This window comes from Eumetopias jubatus, unplaced genomic scaffold, assembly GCF_037043125.1.
Source record: "Eumetopias jubatus isolate StellerSeaLion01/CBP00866 unplaced genomic scaffold, mEumJub1_p1.0 scaffold_8, whole genome shotgun sequence".
NCBI lineage: Eukaryota > Metazoa > Chordata > Mammalia > Carnivora > Otariidae > Eumetopias > Eumetopias jubatus.
In genome coordinates this window covers 55,332,175-55,349,376 of record NW_028274814.1, presented here as the reverse complement: position 1 = coordinate 55,349,376, position 17,202 = coordinate 55,332,175, and the positions used below count along the sequence as shown (strand labels likewise).

Here is a 17,202-nt window from a genome sequence, read left to right as displayed (position 1 = left end):
ATGCATCCAAGCTTATCTTTATGATATTTAACACTACTGTTGCATGCAGCCGTTAACTACTCTTGTTGCTATATAGTATTTCATTAGGTGAGTATGCCACAACTTGTTTACTACTGATAGGCACTTGGGTAGTTACTAGTTTTTTGCTATTATTATACACCTATTAGATGAACAATCTTGTATATGCCTTTTGGTGAACATATATTCAAATTCCTGTTGGGTATTTACTTAAGAAAGGAATTATTGAGTCACAGGATATGCATGTGTTCAGCCGTAGCAGATAGTAAAAAACAGTATTACAATGTGATGGCACCAATTTGCCCTCCCACCAGCAGTACAGAAGAGTTCTAGCTGCTCTATATCCTCATCAACACTTTGTATTTTTTATTGCTCCCCATTATGGTGGTAGTACCATACACTTCTAACTACTCTCAACATAAAACACTTCATTATTCAAAATTAAAGAAGTTTAATTATAGTATGCCTCAATGGAACAATGTGTTCTTAATGATTTATATGATGTTTAGAATACACTAAAGAAAATGGGTTGCCACTCTAAAATTAGTTATACACGTTTGAAACCACCTTCCTCGACTTAAAAAAAACTATCCTCCTGATGCCTGTAATTCCGTTGGAAGCACTGCACGGACTCTGAAGTCAGAGTGCTGGGCTGGGGTCCTGCTTCCATGACATATTATACAGTGTGACCTTGGGCTCTAAGCTCTCTAACCTGCCATCTCTGTGACCTTTGACCACTCAGAGGAATGGTTTTAAGAGCTTGGATTCTGGAAGTAAACTACCTGAGTTCATACCCTGCTCTGCAATTTCATAAATCTCTCTGGGCCTCACCCTCATCTCTAAGTAGAGAACATAAAAGTTCACCTCATGAGACTGGAGGAGAAATAAATGGATGTATATATGCAGAACACACAGAACAGTCTCTGACACGTACGTATTTGCTCTTATCACTGCTACTGTCACCACGGCCACGACCACCAGGTCTCATATCTTAACAGACAAAAAATAAGAAGCCAATGAAATCATCAGAAGGCACGATAACTCAGACCTCGATTCATCCTAGCTTATTCTCTGAGACTAACAGTTGATTATCTGAGACCAAGTGGCCACAGAGCTAGAGGTTGCTATAACCTTCACTTTCACTTACCTGCGAGTAGACTTAGGGTCCTTGTGCAAGGCAGAGGGAGAGACAAAGTTCCACCATGCAAGTCCCAAATACAAAGCACAAAGATGGTGAAATATGGGCACCATTTTATAACTGAAAAGTTATTAAAATGACATTTGCAATAGCTTAATGGGTTTTCCGCCACCTATTCAGGCCTCTCTAATCTCTTCTCTCAGGATGAGCTTTTTGAAACAGAAATGTGATCTTAAAACCCTTCTGCTCTGAGGATAAACACAAAGATCTTGAACATGGCCTTCATGGTCCTGCTTGGAATGACCCTGTAACCTACTTCTCCCACCTCAGCTTGCTTTAGATTTCTCTGTCTACACACTCCAGACACACAGGCCTTCCCTGAATTCCACAAACCCACCATGCTTCTTCTCTCCATGGGGCTGTTTCACTACTCTTCTCTATGCCTGCAATGACCAGCCTTTCCCTCTCTGCCTGGGTAATTCCCATTTATCCCGTGGATCTCAATTCAGTCAACTCCCCTACAGACTAGTCTTATGAAACTGTGCATTTCTCTTCACCAAACTTATCACAGTTGTAACTTACAGTGATTTGTGTGACAACTGATTTAAGGACCAGCTCCCTCATTAAAATGAAGACTCCATGAGGACATCTGTGTTTGCTCAACCACAGTAATCCCAGTGAAGGACATACCACCTAGTGCAAAGTACAGGCTGAATAAACATCTTTTGGTTGACTAAATGAATAAAATGAATGGAAGAAATGAAATAAAAAACTGTGGAGTAATACAGGTCAAACCAATAGGGAAAAGATAGGATTTTTTTTTTATTATGTTATGTTAATCACCATACATTACATCATTAGTTTTTGATGTAGTGTTCCATGATTTATTTTTAGTTTAACACCCAGTGCTCCATGCAGTACGTGCCCTCTTTAATACCCATCACCAGGCTAACCCATTTAAAACCTGAAAAGTGTCAGCAAACTAAGAACCACAAAAGAATTACCTCAACATCAAGACTGAATCTGTCCAGTAGCCATGTTTCCAAAGCAAAAGAAAGAAGCCTTAGAAGACTTGCAGAGTCTTACATAAGCACGAGGCCAACACCAAAATCAAAACTTCTTTCCACAGTTTCCTAAATCAATAAGGTATTGCATCTGTTGCCACTTTTATCCATTTTATAAGTAAGCTACATTCAGTTCATCCCTTTTGAAAGACACATTCTTTTTAGGTCTCCTTGGTTCCCAGAAGAATCTGAGATCAAATTATTGTTCCAAGGTTACCCTGAAGAATGCTTTCAACACTGATCTATATGCAAAGTGTGGATTGCAAAATGGGAAACAATCCTAAACAGATATAACAATTGGGTGAGCAATGAGGTGGGAAAGGTGGGGCTGGGTGTGTGAATAGTACCATCTTATTAATGAATACAGAGAGTAGGTATTATCTGCCTGTATGAATATATGTTAGCAACTTCTTTCACTTTTTATTTTTTGGTAGTGGAAAGATAATATATAGAAGAGAAATTTTAAAGCCAATGGCTTATTTGATAAATCTGTTAATTCCACTTAAACACAATGTAAGGTGCACCACACAATAGACAAGAGTCACAGAGTGACAAATCAAAGGCCAAATGGTCCACAAAATTAGAAAAAACTAAATTTATGTTGCTATGGTCATTACTACTTTCAAAAAGAAGCAAAGAAAAAAAAGGAAACACACAGGTTTTGGGGTTTTTTTTTTTAAAGTTCAGTTTATCATTATTTACATTCATAAAAGCTATCAACATGGAAGCTTGATAAACTTACCTCTTAAAATTGCAGAGGCTACAGAAATCATGATCTGGAACTTCTAGACAGCTGACAGCCTTTGTATAGGCAAAGAGAATCAAGCTCTGGATCACAGACATTAGTCAGCTGAGGTATAAAAAGGACAAATGTGGGAGGTGGCACACCATTTTAGGGGTGATAATCAATAATGCATGAAAGCAGAGTACAAACACAAGGATCCTACCCAGGAAAAGATAGCCAGACATTCAAATGAAAAAGAGAGGCAAAAGCAGAGAGAATGACATAACACTGTTATCTTCTGCCATTTGGGTATAAACGTTAGGTACAAGACATTTAGTACCATGACGTGTTTGTGTAACTGCAACAGGTTTCAGTGAGGTCAGTAACACAAGGAGTAAGCTAGATAAAATTAAGTCAAGTGTTAAATTTAGGTTAAACTTTCTTCAACCCTGCTCTAATTTGGGGCTTTTTTCTTTTATGTTTTAGCATTAGAAAAGAACTATTACTGTTTTTTTCTTGAAGCCCACACATACTTTATTTTAGAAAAAAGAACATTAGGAGAGACTGCATAGTGTTGCATTGAGAATAATGACTTTGGAGCCAGACCCCAACTCTACCACTTACCATCTGTGGGACCTTCAGGCAGTCACTGATCTCTTTGTGCCTCAGTTTCCTTCTATAAATTATCAAAAACAATCGTATCTACTTCGTAATTACAAGGATTAAGTGAATTAATATAATTTATAAAAGTAAAAAGGCCTGAAACACAGTATGCCTCATATAAGTATGTTAAATAACTATTTTAATATAATTAGGTTAAGTAGCTTTCTAAAATCCCATGTCATAAAACACACGAAAAAAGTATATATTTTAAGAGACCTAACTGCTCATACCTTCACAATAAATTCTATTAAAAGTTGTCCACCTTTTAGTTTGGTTCAACTTAAAAGGAATGGCAACAAAAAAGCTATCACTTATTGAGTACTTACTTTGTGCTATAATACATACTTGTTACCTAGCCCTTACAACAGTCCTATAAATTAGATATTATCCACATTTAACAGTTGAGGAAACAGATTCAGAAAGGTTCAATGACTTGCCCAAAGACACAGCTAGTCATGGTAAAGTGGAAATTGAAATCCAAGTCTTTCTGTTTCCCCAAGTCTGTCTTAACCAAAAAGTGTCTGGTTTCTAAAAACAGCTTTCTTATCTACTGAGTTCAGTAGTCTTTATTTATTTTCTTCCCCCCACCCCAGTGGTCTTTAAATACTTAGCTTAGATACGAGTGGACTTTAAAAAGTTAGATCATCTTAATAAAGACTAGGTTTCTAAACCTAGTAGGTATCACAGAGCTTCTGATAAGCACATAGTAGTTTCACATCTCATAACTACTTCCAAAATCAAACTCACCAATTGAAAAATCATTGTTGTATCACAACACGAAGTTGGAAATGTTGTGTACCATAATTTCAGAGTATTATTTCTGAAAAGAGTGGAAAGGAGTTCTTTTATTTACTTACTTTTCTATTTTATTTTATTGGGGGAAGGAGTGAGATGCTGAGACTTGGGATGTGCACATCTGCGTCCATGTGCGATCAATTTCTAATCCCCAGACGCCTGTGGACACTCTAGGCCCACTTCTCTTTGTGAAAAGCCAGTGCTGCCCCCACCCCCTTGCTTCAAGATGATGCAGAAGCCTCTGCCTTGCAGGATAAGCAGGGCCCCCTAATGGTTTCCTCTAAATAACTGAGGAGTCTTTTTGCCCTGGCTAAATACTAATTTAGCTGGTGTCAATAAAAAACAAAACACTGGGAGTTAAAATGAATAATATCTGAATCATATTTTTATGTTCAAATAGGCCATTCGTGAAAGTAAAATGTGCAAATAATTATAATGGGGACATTAAACGTAATTGCCAACATTTCGTTCCTTTTTTTAAAGGAAGTAAGGAAGAGATAGGAGGAGCAATGCAAAAGACAATAAGCCTCTGGTATCCAGGGCACGAAAAATCTCTGGTATTTCGGTGAACAATGGGGGAGCCATGTTTGGATTTACACTACAGCATCCTGGTTAACCACTTGTTCAGGATGAAATCAAGTTTCTTAGTTACATCTAATTTTCTAGTCTGTAAACTCGTCTAGCACACACATGTACCAATGTTGTATTTCCTAGGATTCTATCACAGTGCCTCCAAAGTCAACCTTCAACAAATCTTTGCTACTGAAAAGTTATTAAATCTTCCACACTTCTATATATTTTACAAATTGAAACCACAGTTAAATAATGGTACGTGGGACAATACTAAATACTTTCCCTTTTGTGAACCCTCTTTAAAATGGCTCACAGTGTAACTATGATGTAACCACACCCCCTAAAGTGGTTTGTGTGTTTGAATAGTTTGACCAAAACATACAGAAATTTTAGAGGATAAAAGACACTACAAGCCACTAGGTATAGGAACTTCCCCCAAGTGGATCCTGCAGGGAATCTGCCCAGTCTTGGTTATAGCACTGGCTAAACAGGTATTACAGGTTTCTGGTTTGAACTCTTTTCTATACTCTATACTTCACACCTCATCTCTGAATATCAAAGATTCTATCGCTACCAACTTAACACTGATTAAGGATGTGGGTAAACTAAACACTGTCCAAAGATCTACAAAAATGATGTCTAGGATGCTAACAATAAAAGGTTCTTAACCAGAAATAAGATTTTTCTGATCCAAGATTTACTCTAGGAATTGAAAGGAAACCAGGATTTAACAAAAAAGAAATGGGGCACTCATATCCTCAGTTTATAAGTAAAACAACCAATGTTTGCAGAGCATCAGGCATGGGTCATAATACACGCATATAAGTCTGACCTAAATGTAGGTCAGATACAGTATAAGTTTCTTACAAAGCAACTTACACAATACCTAAATAAGAAAACCAAACCTTACATGGTACTTCTTAAAGATGCACAACCTATCCATCTAAAGGAACATCATCTTCGTTCCATCAAGAGAAAAGTTTTCAGTAATTCCAAAATTGTAAACTTTAAGGTGTTTGGCACAATCTGAGTGGGTGTGTCCCAAAGACTGGAGTCTTCGGGGAGGAGAGAGCAGGGTGATATGGGTTGGTTGTTTTGTTTTGTTTTGTTTTGTTTTTGGCGGGGGGATGGTTGCTTGTTATTTTTGAGGAGAAAAATAGAGGGAAAAATTGGGGGGGGTTGCGGGAAGGTGAGAAGAGAATGTGTTTACTTGGGAGTACTTCAATTTCTCTGATACCCACAGGTAAAATAAAAAAAAAAAAAATGGGTTTGATGGTGGAGAGAAAGATGGCTGGAGATAAAAACTCAGGAGGTATCACCAGTGGCTAAGGATTAATGTGAGAAAAGAAGATCACTCAGGGAGAGTGACTGTATCGAGAAGACATATGAAGGACGTGCGCAACAGAGGCCACCAGTATTTACTGTACAACTACGTCTTTTATTTAGTTGTGTTGGCCACACCTCATCCTTTGAATTTCGTGATTTACTTCTCATCACCAACACCAAAACTAATAATGATACCATCTTATATTTGTAAGGTGCTTTGCAGTTTAAAAGTGTTTACTTTCAATTATCTCATTCATTACTCCTGACAACAACCCTCTGAGGTAGACAGAAGAGTTAACTGGCATCAATTTGTATAGAGGAAAAGGTGAGAGGCAGGGAGATGAAATGACTTGTCCCTAGGTCAATTTAATGTTCATTTAGTTATCTTTGTTCTGTAAAGCTGCTGAAGTTCATTAAAAACAAAGACAACGTGTCTCTGTACAGAAAATAGGCTCCCTTTGCTTTTATTTTTATAAAGCTAATTCAAATGCTGATTTCATTTACATCTTATTTTGCACTGTGCTTTAATTTGCCAATCATTTCACATGTCCTTCTAAAAAGGCACAAGTTAAATTTCACCCATAAATAAGAGAAATATCTAAAACCAAATTAGTATGTAAAAGTACCTAGATCAGTGCCTGCTACGGCCCACATTTCTCTGACTTTCCCTGCAATTCTATATGTACAGGTATAACTTATTTCATTAGAGAGGGACTGTAATTTTTAGATGCAAATGGCCTCTAATTTGCTTTATTCCCTCCATACAAATAGTATCCTAGGGAATCGGGAGGAACCCAGGGACCTGGGTACGGAATTCAGAAAATTCATTAAGTTAGATGGGAGAGAAATTATCCTCTATCTTCACTGATCTCTCACTGAAATTTAGCATTTCCTTCAATTACAAATGCAGACAAGTCACACTTAACATTAGCAACACTTCTCATTTTTATTACCAATAGAATTCAGATATTTTCTATCATATTACAGTCATTGCAGATATCCTGAAATATCATTTACACATCACCACTTCAAAAAACTTAGACTCACTTCTAGACTTTATTTTATGTGTTAATAAAGAAGCAGATATTACAATATCAAAAATTTTTTTTAAATGATCACCTATTTCACTTTAATTGGTCTGCTTTGCAACCATAAATATGTGAGTGTGCGTGTAGAACATAAAAAAAAAGGTTAAGAACTTCTGCTTCAGAGGATGGTTAAAATCTTGCAGAACTTCCTCCTGGTGCTCTACTTCAAGAGATTTCCTTCTTATTTCCTCTTCCCCAGTTCTACCTTCCTTACCCAGCTCTTCCATCCTCCCTGGCTCCAAAAACAAGGAACTCAGAAAGAGAGAGAGGGGTTTGTAAGGAGTAAAACAGTAAAATGTATGGCTAATTCTGTATCCCTTTTCTTCTCTCTCCTCAAATATGGGCATAATGGTTATGATTTATATCCATAGCCTCCAAATTCATTTTCTCTCCTAAACTCTGAAATGCCCTCTGTTGCTCTTTCCTCCCTAAGCCCTAACACCCAACGTCGGTGATAAAATGTCTGGGGTAGTCAGGGTGCCCCTATGAGATAGCTTAATATCCAAAGAACTACAACCTTTATGGCTATAAAATTGATGGAATGTGATCTACCAAAAACAAGAGAAAATAGCCAGGATAGAGTGGGGGTGACTGTGGAAGGGAGGCTGGACTGTAGAAAGTGTTTTCATTTCTCATCTTCTAGCAACTGGAAGGAAAGAAGAAATGAATAAGGAAAACATGTACACATACATTCACACCTGTAGAAGCCACCACATGGGCTGTGAAATTGCTTTTGGGGAACGAAGAAAGAAGTGAGACTGTGTCCCTATTGGAAGTGGGCCAGGAAGAAAAGATGCACTGGTTGAGTTGAGAGGACAGTGAAAAGAAAAAGAAGATATGTTGGTTAGTTCTTAGTAGTAGGAGAGTCAGTCAAGCACCTAGGGTCAAGACTAAGAAGTGTCCAAACAGGAAGCCCAGGTTTGTTCACATTTCTAGAGCTCTTTTCCACAGCTTCCACATACCCAGAACAAAACCTCCACTACAGGTGCCAGAGCAAGCCACGGGAGTGGTCTGCAGAAGCTAAGAGAGAGGTCTCCATCACATTTGCTTAAGAAGTGATGGGGAGCTCTTTCCAGTAGTGGAGTCTGGAGAAGATGCGCAGAAATGGCACCTCGCAAGGGGAAGTGAAAGAAGGAAGAACAGGTCATCAGCCTTGGACCTCAGGTAGCTGAAGGAGAAAATGTGTTGGTGTCTGCCACATCTTTGCATCCTTCAATGACACTTTCGTCCATGTCACGGATCTTTCTGGCAAGGAAACCGTCTGTCACGTGACTGGTGGAATGAAGGTGAAGGCTGACTGAGATGAGTCCTCTCCCTATGCTGCCATGTTGGCTGCCCAGGATGTAGCCCAGAGGTGCAAGGAGCTGGGCATCACTACCCTCCACATCAAACTACGGGCCACAGGAGGAAAGAGAACCAAGACCCCTGGACCTGGGGCCCAGTCAGCCCTCAGAGCCTTTGCCCGCTCAGGAAGGAAGATCGGGCAGATTGAGGATGTCACCCCCATCCCCTCCGATAGCACCCGCAGGAAGGCGGGTCACTGTGGTCGCCATCTGTGAACAGGATTCCTCAAATTACTGTTTTCTGTTAATAAATTGGCTTTGTGTGAGCTTAAAAAAAAAAAAAGTGATGGGGAAAGCAAAAAAGAAGCTTTACAAGACTACAATGGAGGGATGTACCTGTCCAAAGAAATACTGCAAACGAATTTAAGTTTTCCAGTACCATCAGTACTACACATCATGAGTTGGCTAGTTTGAGGACAGATCTACCTCCACAATGTTGTTTCGATGGGAAAACGTACCAAAAGTTATAAACAATGATTTTTTTTTCTAAGATTTTATTTATTTATTTGATAGAAAGAGAGCGAGAGAGCACAAGCAGGGGGAGGGGCAGAGGGAGAGGGAGAAGCAGGCTCCCCGCGGAGCAGGGACCAGTACCCTGGGATCATGACCTGAGCCGAAGGCAGATGCTTAACTAACTGAGCCACCCAGGCATCCCCTAAACAAATGATTTATATAAAGTCTGAGCATAACTCATGACTGAGAACTACTTTTATTAATTACCTCCAAAGTACCACGCAAATGACAAATGTAACAGAAAATGAAGAAGTAAAAGTTTAAGAAATGATGAAAACATCTGAGATAGTGGTAAATAGCACAGACCTGTCTCTCTTAGACAAATAATATATCACATGTTAAAAAAAAAAAAGCTAGTAGGAAAGGAGAAATGAAGGGGGGAAAATTGGTGGGGGAGATGAACCATGAGAGACTATGGACTCTGAGAAACAAACTGGAAGTTCTAGAGGGGAGGGGGGTGGGGGGATGGGTTAGTCTGGTGATGGGTATTAAAGAGGGCACGTACTGCGTGGAGCACTGGGTGTTACATGCAAACAATGAATCATGGAACACTACATCAAAAACTAATGATGTAATGTATGGTGATTAATACAACATAATAAAATTAAAAATGTACTTAGATACTCTATACAAATTTCAGTTGATTATTAATTTAAAATTTTAAATTTATTAAAAACCAGGATACACGTAGCATAATTAAGCTTGAATTCAGTGTATTAACTTAAATTTTAAGAAACACACACAAGTAGGTTATTTTTCTATGCTACTCCCCTATAAAAACATTTTTCAATGAAATGCCTTCTTTTCCTTTTTCATAAACAAAACATTCTGAATTAACCAGAAAAATCAATATAAGGAATACTTTTTACATGATATAATAAAATGCTATTCTTTTAAAAGATAAAGCAAACTTGTGTAGTTATAAGACAGAGAAAATAAAGCTAGAATTTTCTTGCCTCTGATTTTTTAGTAAAAATCAGTTTAGAAAAAACATTGTTATTCTAGCAATTAATGTTCAAATAAGAATACTTAAAACTCAAGTTAATGTAGTAATATCCTACTGATCCTTGAAAATACTGGCATGAAAGGACACATCAAGATTATAAACACTTGAAGAAAATGAAAAAGCCTACTGCATTTTTCCAAAGTAATTGTGAATGCTGACCCTTCTATACTTACTAAATTATAACTTGTCTAATTATACTGTCTAGTTTTTACCTCCCCTATAATTTCAAGTATTATTTCATTACTACCTTGCTAATATAATACTTGGAAGGAAATTTCTATCTGAATCTGTTCATAAGGTCCACATTCTTACAAGATGAAATGCTCAAGTGCTTCATTCTTTAGCTAAAGCCACAAAGCAATCTGACAAGGAATATATTAATACCCTAAAACATTGAATGGCCAGACTAGAAAGTGCGGAGAGAGACTTCCTTTTAATTTTGGTTCCTTTAAATATTAAAACATTACAGAAAAAAATTGTCTTCAAGGAAATAAATTGAAGGGATGAATTATGTCCAGTAATTTCATGTTTAAGAAAAATCAATTTTACCCATAAATAACCTATTTTCTTTGCCTTCTTGCTTCAAAAGAAAAAATTTTCCCAGAAATGTTCAGTATAACACTCTTAGGTAGAAGAAGGGTTAAAATTAAGTATAAACCCATTTTCTATGAAAGAATAATGCAGTAAACTAGGGTCATCATTTTAAAATCACCTAACAAAATGCTGACAGGGGGAAAAAAAAATCAGAGCTTGCCTGACACATAGTAGGAACTCAGTAATTTGTTGAATAAAGGAATTTAATGTTGAGAACTTTCTAGTGGGAATAAAATGAAAGTTGGAATAGCAACTTGTTCCTCTCAAATTACTTAAGTTCTGTACTAAGTAAAAACATTAAACTAAGGCAAATGTATAATAATTCCATTTTATATTAAAACAAACTTGTATTTCGACATAAATACAAAGCAATTCCTAAAGCAATAAACCTAATTGTGAACTTCCTGCATTTCCCCAAAATGACTGCATCATAGTTCAATTGCTTTTCAGAAGTTAAATGATTTCTGATTCACATCAGATGAGTAGTAATTTTTTTTTTTTGGCCATTCACTTAAATGAGTGCGTGCAAATCTATATTATAGGAACAAAAGTAAGACTACTTTATGGCTCCAGAAAAATCTACTCATTCTGTTTTGAAAACGGATATCTAATTTGAATAATTGAGATTATATTTCTTTCCTTTGCCCCAAAGGAAAGAACATTCTTAGTTCCGTTTTGAAGCTGGCACCCACATACTCAATCTTGGTTAATTTCCAAAAGCACATATGTTATAGTAAATTCTCTTCTTTCAATGCCAAAAGTTTTTGCTCCTAGAAATTGTTTTACTGGCATATTCTCAACATATCAGTATCTGAGTACCTGCTAATCCTGGAGAAACAAGAGTAGTCGGCATACTTTAGAAAGTAAAGGCTCCATTTTAAATCTATAAAAGGTTGAACTATTACTTGGAGCAAGATCCTACCTGCAAAATCTGAGAGATCAAAATAGTAGTTCTCAATCTTAGGTGCACATGAGAATCACAGAGTGAGATGGGGTATTGACTATGTTTTAGTATGTAGCTAACTATTAAACCAATTAGCTCTTAATATATAAAGGATTTTCTTACAAATGAGGAAACACTTCAGCCTTTAACACAAAAACATATTTTAGCCAATATGTTTTCGGACATTTGCTGAAGTTTATTTTTCCAATAAAATAAAAAAAAGAAACAGTAACTGATTCAAAATGAGCTGTGAGAGAATTTGCTTTTCTTTAAAAATATAGGGGTAAAGCTGAAGAGTAAAAGAAAATATTCCATAAAAATACCTAAGTTTTCCTACTCTCTTTCTTTAGGGAATGTTCTGAACATTTCTAATTTAAAATGTTAACATATTGCTGCTAAGAAGGGACTTGAATTTCTAAAAACTTAAATAGTTAAAAAAAAAAAAACCCTGAGTGCCAGACATTTCATAAGACTAGGGTTTCTACAAAAATCCTTTGATTTAAATGAAAAACAAAAGCCTTACTGCTTTCTTTCATAAATGTGAGCTATTAATATTATTATTACTATCAATTTTATTTAATATTTTAGTATTTCAGTAGCAAAAAAATTACTTCTTAGAATATTAAGATTATAAAGCTTTTGTGTCCCGTCCCCGCTCCAGTTAAAGTTTAATTTTAAGACATCTTACTATAAAGTGTCAAGTTTAAAATTCATACTCATTGACCCAGCAATTCTACAACTATGAACTTAGCTGAAGAAAATGCTTTAAGGAATTTATGTTCAAGGATTTTTTTATAGAATTAAATTAATAAAAAGGATTATAAAAACCAACCACTGAAAATAGGACTAATGGAATATATTATGATTTAACTATACAATACAGTGTAATCTTTATAAGAAACTGTCACCAGTGGCTGGAGAAAAAAGGAGGTGAAGAGGTAGGGAAGCGAGCTGAGGAACTTTCCAGTCCTCTTACAGCCTTTATACATTTTTAAAAGAAAAAATGTATTTATTTATTTGAGAGAGAGTGAGAGAGACCACAGAGGGAGAAGAAGAGGGAGAGAGGAAGACGCAGATTTGCTGCTGAGCAGGGAGTCCGACGTGGGGCTCCCCGCGACCCCAGGACCCTGGGACCATGACCTGAGCTGAAGGCAGACGCTTAACTGACTGAACCACCCACGCCCCCCCTTCTTTTTTTTGCTTTTATACTTTTTTAAACCTCCTGGGAGAACTATTAAAGGGTAGGTAAATTATGGCCACAACTATATGAAATTGTGGGTAAATCTATTTCAAAAAATTTTAATATTATGGATATATCGATATATCATTGTTTCAACTGAAAAAGATAAGGAAATTTTTCTAAGCCTAAATGCCCAGTTTGCTTCTTTTGAAATCCAGATTTTAAGTAAAGGAATAAAGAATAAAACTGAATGCACAGCTGTTTGCTTCTAGGAATACACACAGGCGGAAATAAACAGAGGGGGGCTAATGTCTGTGAGACTGGGCTAACTACTTCATTCCCAGCTGTGTTTTAATTTGTATTACTAAACAGTAACAAACCCTTCTTACGATCGTCAGAAGCTGAGAATTTCCATTTGTGCCCAGCAAAAGTTAAAGGCACACTAGAAAATACTTGGAATGTTCGACTCAGTAATTTATTGTCTGGTCTGTGTTCTAAGTTGTATAACATCAGTTGAATTATTCAGTTGTTAATTCTAATTTAATGCCATTTAAAATCAGAGATGCCTGCCCACTTACAATTGGCTTAAAATAAAAGAAAAATGGGCAAGATAAAAACCATATCCGACTTGCTGTGGGTAAGATAATTAGGTCAATAATAAAGCAAGCCGGTATAGACTGAGGTCAGTTTATGCCACTGGGTCATAACTGCAAAAGTCCTGTTCCTTTCCCTTCAAAAACCATACAAGATTTCTACTACACCCATAGAAACCAGGGAGGCAGGACTATGTTCAGATGGAGGTGAGGCAATACTTCGGCAGGTGAATGTCTTATTATAGCTACTTTACACTCTAGTTTGGGTTTTTTTTTTTTTCCTCTTCTAAATAGAGAACTGTAAAGCCAATAGAAGCCCAGAACCTGTAAGAAAGCAGTGGGGGGGGGGGGGGGAGGGAGGGGGGGAGCATTAGAAAATGTACTAAAAAAGAGATTATTTTTCAAACTATCAATTTTTAAAGCCATCAGCATAAGATGACTACCTTTACACGGGACACTGGCTGTAAGAAAAGACATGAATTTCCAGCCTAATTTTATGGAATTAATTTTTTAAAATTTCATTATAAACTTGATCCTAGGTTTATGACAATAGTTGTATTAGCTGAAATGGGTGGAGTTTTTTTTTTTAAAAAGCTGGTCACTGGGACACCTGGGTCGTTCAGTCGGTTAAGTGGCTGCCTTCGGCTCAGGTCATGATCCCAGGGTCCTGGGATCAAGGCCCTCATTAGGCTCCCTGCTCGGTGGGAAGCCTGCTTCTCCCTCTGCCTGCAGCTCCCCCTGCTTGTTTTCTGACTCTCTCTCTGACAAATAAATAAATAAAATCTTTAAACAACAACAACAACAAATAAAAAAGCTGGTCATAACAGATATAATATTGGTTCTATAAAATGATTAATTCCAAGTTGAGTACCACTCCAATCTTCTATTGCCTCTCTTCTGAATTGGTGGATTTTAAATAATCTGATCCTCTATTATTTATACTGTAGATGAAAATTTTACCATAAAGCTCAACTGCTATAAGATCTTTTCCGGTGGGATCCACACCCACAACTGCAACCTACCCCAAGTTTGAATCCCAGCTCTGCCAGTTCTCTAAGGCTTAGGTTCCTCATTTGTAAAGAGATGAAATGCTTACATAGTGACAGGTACATAAAATGCTCAACAACTGGTGGGAGGGTCCATATGGTGTATGCAATAAATGACATACATAATGCATACAAAATACTGAGCAGAGTGCCTGGAACATAGTTCAGTGTTCCACAAACAGCAGACATTACATAAAACAAGCAGACAAAAACTTAAAATAACAGGTACAAATGCAAATAGTTTCTAATTCAAGTAACCATTTTCTCAAAGTCTTAAAAAAATAAAAAATATACAAAAGCTCTACTACTAGCATGCAATTTGTTACCCTAGTGTCTAGCATTGTATCTAGCAAATAGTAGGTATTAGATAAATGTTATTACATTTCTAGTGACTACCAAAATCAATTTTGAAGTTCTGAGAATAACTAGTTTGTAGACCTTGCCTATTTCATCTTTGCATACCACTGCCTGACAGATTATGTAACATAAAAAATTCAGTAAACTTCATCTTTTCTCAATAAAAAATAAACTTATTTAAAATTTTCAAACTTTTTATTTGTAATTTTAAATTCACTGCAAGGGGTTTTGTGTTTGGACTGCAACATATGCAAGGGTAAGGGCCAGGTCTGTCTGGTTCATTATTATATTCCCAATAGACAGTCAATATTTAACATATATTAGGGGCTCAAATGTTTGAATAAATGCATGAATTTTTTCATGTCCTATAGAGAGGGAAACAAAACTGTAATTCCTAAGCAGAGTTCATATCAAACAAATGTATGAGAAGACTATAATGAAAAAATTACTGCTGGGAAGTTGTACTTCAATAAAATGTCTTGGTGTGGTATACATCAATTATATCTCAATAAAGCTAGAAAGAAGAAAAGGACAAGTCCTGGAAATAACAAGTAGAATAAGCTGACCATTACAGTAAGAGAACAACAGCAAGCAGTGTTAATCATGTTGGATGCCAGGAACATTTACTCTAAATGGAATACTGAATTTTTGTGTGCTTTCTTACTAAAACTAAAATAAAAATTCAGTGTCATATATAGTTTCACCACTAAACCTGAGAAACTCTACACAACCAACTTTCTAAAATAAAAAACCAACTTTCTACACTGCTCTACAAAAATTTCCAGTTACTTCCTCTTCTGTTTCACAGAAGTTGTAATGATTGGCTTGGTTCTATTCCTTAAAGAAGAAAAAAAAAAAGCAAGGAAATACTCTACCTTTTTGATTCCTCTGCCAATTAAAGATCGCATTCCAAGGGAGGCCCCTGCAATACTCACTTCGTGAGACAAGAACTGACACAGGAAACTTCAAAGAGCAAGACTGTAAAATGGAAACTACTTTCTAATACAAATAACTGTCTCAGAAAGCAAACAAAAATAACACATACAATGATAAAAATTACCTTCTCCATACACCTGGATCTACCTGTGTGTAAACTGACAGAGAACAGGACCAGTCATTCAGTGCACACTTTTCAGGAGTGTCTCTGAAGATAAACAAGATCTTCAATCAGAGATGAGTTATTTTCAGAGAGCCATGCGAGTTGTTTCAGGGGTTATTAGGACATTTGGGTCAGTAAGGTGTTATCATGCTCAGTTCCACAGAAGCCAGAAATTGTTTCACTATTCTTTCCCATGTGTTTGATTCACTGTGAAGATTGTGAGAAAATAATTCTATCATTCATAGCCTTGTCACCCAAGTGGAGGCCTTTGCAATCTTGAGTGCAGAGTAAAACAAATTCTAGATAAAGATTAATATTATATGCCCAAGATTACGATTCACATCTTTAAATGGTTATCTTCTTTTGCAAAAGAAAAGATATTCCATTTGATTCTAAGTAAGTCACATTTAAAGTCCTGATACAGGTGATTCTAAAGCTTATTAAAAAATCTACATGTCCCCAAACTACTCCAGATCAGGAAGATGTCCGACTAAAAACTAACAGAGCAATACACACATAGGACCTGAAGAAAAATCAAGGTTTAGGGACTTAATAGGAAAGACCTGCTTTCTTCCATCGCCAGCAAGAGCTCTTTTACTAATAGAGTTGCAGGGGTTGGGGGAGGGAGGAGACGGAGGGAAAGAATCTTAATCAGCTCCACACCCAGTGCAGAGCCCCACAAGAGGCTCGATCTCACAACCCTGAGATCATGACCTGAGCCAAAATCATAAGTCACAGGCTTAATGGACTGAGCCACCCATGTGCCCCAAAAGTGTTTTTATTTAATCTCATGATTAAAACAAGTCTGGGATTGTCTGGATTTCCTTCTTGCCAGGTGAAACAGCTGATATTATAAAAACACACCTCAGAGCTTGTGAAGTCTTCCCAATATGTGAAAATGAGCTTTCAGATAAGCACTAAGAGTTCATGCATGCGTCTTTAAATAATCTGTTTAAAGACAGGCAACTGGGGCGCCTGGGTGGCTCAGTTGGTTAAGCGACTGCCTTCGGCCCAGGTCAGGATCCCGGAGTCCTGGGATCAGTCCCGCATCAGGCTCCTTGCTCATCAGGGAGTCTGCTTCTCCCTCTGACCCTACCCCATCTTGTGCTCTCTCTCACTCTCTCTCTCAAATAAATAAA

The 17,202-nt window shown here is 37.0% G+C and overlaps 1 protein-coding gene and 1 pseudogene across 3 annotated transcripts in view; one reads left to right on the top strand and one right to left on the bottom strand.

Annotated features, from left to right (window-relative positions):
* PLEKHA5 (pleckstrin homology domain containing A5) overlaps nt 1-17,202 on the bottom strand; it is a 238,983-nt gene that overhangs the window by 198,170 nt on the left and 23,611 nt on the right. The window lies entirely within an intron of this gene.
* On the top strand, nt 8,485-8,948 carry LOC114221674 (small ribosomal subunit protein uS11 pseudogene; annotated as a pseudogene).